Consider the following 4203-nt stretch of genomic DNA (forward strand, 5'->3'; position numbering starts at 1 on the left):
AGAAGTACTATAATGAGGGAAGAGGAAGGCATGCTTGAAAGGCTAACCCAGACGAGAGGGAGGTTCAAGGGAAGTTGGCAGAGAAAATAGTACCTGTTTAAACCAGGAGAGTAAGTTAGCCAAGAAGAATGGAACAAGGTATGCCGGGCAGGTGAAATAACCTGTGCAAAAGCTATGGTCAGAGAAAGTGTAATACATTGATGGTTCTCAGAGTGTTTAAGTGGCCAAATTGCCAGGCAGAGGAGAGCACTGAGAGGTAAAGCCAGAGATGGCGGGGACCAGACTATATTTTATGCCATATTAAAGATTGGACTTCTTTAAGGACAATGAATGGAAAGCCGTTGAAAGACAAGGCACAATCCTGCCCTGAAATAACTTGCATAGGCGAACATTAGCAGCCAATTTCAATCCCATGTAACGAAAGCCAGTGTAGAAACCCGCCAACTTGCATAGGATTCCTGTAAGAGTGCATGTGGACCTGCAGTTTTCTCAGTATGTCACAGTAGAAGTACTCGTTTAGCAGTGGACATTATGAGGAGAGAGAAGAGAATGGTTAAGTCCAAGTCTTATAAAAATATTTGTTATTGTGGCCCAAAGGTTGATCCTTAACGAAACTGCTATCTATAAAAATAAATTATTTGGCCAGGCACAGTGGCTCGCACCTGTAATCCCAGCACTTTGAAAGGCTGAGGCAGTTGGATCACGAGGTCAGGTGTTCAAGACCAGCCTGGCCAACATGGTGAAACCTCATCTCTACTAAAAACTACAAGAATAAGCCAGGCATGGTGGCAGGTGCCTGTAATCCCAGCTACTCGGGAGGCTGAGGCAGGAGAATCACTTGAATCCGGGCGGCAGAAGTTGCAGTGAGCCGAGATTGCACCACTGGACTCCAGCCTAAGTGACAGAGTGAGACTCCATCTAAAAATAAATAAATAAATTCTTTCCTGCTGAGCAGTCTAGGGAGAAAGAAAAAAATAAATTCTTTAACATAAATGTAAGTAAACAAGGCTTTTTCTTGAGGCTTTCATCATTTCAAAACTAATGTGAGGCCAGGTGCAGTGACTTACGTCTGTAACCCCAGTATTTTGGGAGGCCAAGGCAGGCAGATACCTGAGGTCAGGAGTTCGAGACCAACCTGACCAACATGGTAAAACGCCATCTTGGCTGGGCATGGTAGCTCATGCCTGTTATCCCAGCACTTTGGGAGGCCGAGGTGGGCGGATCACCTGAGGTTAGGAGTTAGAGACCAGCCTGACAAACATGAAGAAACCCCATCTCTACTAAAAATCCAAAATTAGCTCGATGTGATGATGCATGTCTGTAATCTCAGCTATTTGGGAAGCTGAGGCAGGAGAATCTCTTGAACTTGAAAGGTGGAGGTTGCAGTGAGCCGAGATCATGCCATTGGACTCCAGCCTGGGCAACAATAGTGAAACTTTGTTTCAAAAAAAAGAATCTAATGTGAACTGTCCACATTGTATATTTCATGCTTTGTTTATACATCTCAGCATTGTTCTTAGATTAACAGTTTCTCCTTTCTTTTCCATTCTTCTCTTATATACCTAAGTATTCTACCCTGATCTCTAAGGATAGCTCAATACTTTGTTTCTTTTTAAATTTTTCACGTTTTAAATATTTCATATTTTTATAGCACTTTATCTTTTCCTTTTTTTGTTGTTTTTTTTTTTTGTTTAGAGATGGGGCTTCTCCATGTCGGTCAGGCTGGTCTCAAACTTCCAACCTCAGGTGATCCACCCGCCTCGGCCTCCCAAAGTGGTGGGATTACAGGTGTGAGACACCACGCCCAGCCAGCACTTTACCTTTTCAAAGCACTTGCACCAACTATCTAATTTAGCCCTCAACTTTCCTCTGAAGCACGTGCCATAAATGATACACCATTAACAAGAGAGGACTGAGCAGAAAACATGAAATAATTTGGCTAGGATCCCAGGAGCCATAAGTGGTAGAAGCATAAATGACCGGTGTTGTAGTCTGCGCCCTGGCTCTACCTGTGACCAGTGGACTCTGCTTTGCATTTCCACAGTTCCATCCTTTATTATATATTCTTGGTCCTGTTTTGCCCTACTATTAAGTTATTTAAGATTTATTCTCATTAGATATCAGCCTCCTTAATCTTAGGTAAGGTGATAAGTACTTTAGTAGGACTTACTATTTCCTAATTAGTGTTTTTATTTCTACCAGGATGTAAGATTGTGATCACCCTTCTAATGAATTCAGCAGCAGTTTCACCAGAGGTAATACCTTAGCAGGGAACTTACACTAGACCTGTTTACCAAACAAAAGCCCCTGATACAATAAAATGCTAACATGCAAAGCCCTTGGCAAGGTCCCTTCAGCCTCGCCTTAATCTCTTAGCTACCAACCATTGTTTCAGCCACAATTTCAAACCAATCCCCCTAACACCCAGCTTTCAATCTCATGTTATTAGAGTTTATGTCGACTGTCCCTGATCGTTGCAGTTTTCCACTAATCGTTCATTCCCCTTTATTTCTTTTCGTCTTTTGGCACAGGGTCTCACTCTGTCACCTGGGATGGAGTACAGTGTGATCACGGCTTACTGCAGTCTCCACCTCCTGGGCTCAGTCAAGATCCTCCCATCTCAGCCTCCCAAGTAGCTGGAACTATTGGCGCATGTCACCACACGCGGCTATTTTTTCATAGAGACAGGCTTTTGTAGAGATAGCCACATTGCCCAGGCTGGTCTCAAACTCCTAGGCTGAAGCAATCCGCCTACCTTGGCCTCCCAAAGTACTGGAATTACAAGTGTGAGGCACTTCACGTGGCCTCCTTTATTTCTTGCCAATTTTGTGTCCTGGCTCACTGTCACTTTATAACACTACTTATATCTTAATTCTCGGCAATTGCAGTTTCAACATACACATGGGTCAGCAGTTTCCAAAGTGTGGTCCCTGGACCACAGCAGCATCACCATCATCAGGGAATTTAGAAATGAAAGTTACCAGGCTCTGCCCCAGAAATTAGGGGTCTTGCAATCTGTGGTTTTTTGTTGTGGTGGTAGTTTGCATTTTTTAAGAGATGGTCTCACTGTACCTGGACTGGTCTCAAACTCCTGAGCTCAAGCAGTCTTCTTGCCTCAGCCTCCCAAGTAGCTGGGACTACAGGCATACGTCATTGCACCCAGCACAATCTGTACTTTAATTGGCTTTGCATATATAAGTCTAATGTATGCTAAAGTTTGAGAACTATTAACATCAATGATCCTTAAACCAATCTGGCTTTTCGATTCCCTAAAAACTTAACAGTTATACCTTTCGCCATCCTTGGATAGTGATTCCCATCTTTTTACTGAAAACATCAACCACCTTAGTTTCAATTTCATGCATCCCTCTCTGTGATCGCCTATTATCTTCCCAGCCCATTCTGTCAAATATCTCAGTTACACAAATTCAGAGTTATGACCATCGGCAAATTGATCCCACCGTCTCCCTCACCACTTTGATGTCAGCTTTTCCCTCCTGATACAACTTATGTTCTATGATCAGTCATAAGCATTCTCTTGAATACGCCTTCAGCTTCATTGCCTCTCACTCACTTCATTGTACTCACCTAAACCACCTCCTTGGCTTAATTCAGCTGTTTACCTGCTCTGTACCTATGTAGCCAAATGAAGTTGGAGAAAACAAAGTAACTAATCTGGCCAGGTGCAGTGGTTCACGCCTGGTTAATCCCAGTACTTTGGGTGGATCCCTTGAGGCCAGGAGTTCGAGACCATCCTGGCTGACATGCCAAAACTCCCTCTCTACTAAAATTACAAAAATTAGCTGAGCATGGTGGCACGCACCTGTAGTTCCAGCTACTTGGGAGGCTGAGGCACGAGAATCACTTGAACCCAGGAGGCAGAAGTTGCAATGAGCTGAGATCGCACAACTGACTGCACTCCTTCCTGCCTTGGCAACAGAGTGAGACTCTGTCTCAAAAAAAAAAAAAAAAAAAGTAACTAGTCTCACTTTATATCCATGGTCAGAACCTTAAGAGAACACTTAATACTACCAGCCAATCATATTGTGTTGCTTCGGACCATAATTATGTCCTTCAACACATGACCTTACTTCCTACTTGACTAAGAGAATGTAAACGGTTGGAGAACTTCCGGTTACTCCCACAACATCATCATCTCATCTTACCACTATCTGCACCTATACATATATATATATATATATA

This window comes from Callithrix jacchus, chromosome 10 (genome assembly GCF_049354715.1).
Source record: "Callithrix jacchus isolate 240 chromosome 10, calJac240_pri, whole genome shotgun sequence".
In the NCBI taxonomy this organism is placed as follows: Eukaryota; Metazoa; Chordata; class Mammalia; order Primates; family Cebidae; genus Callithrix; species Callithrix jacchus.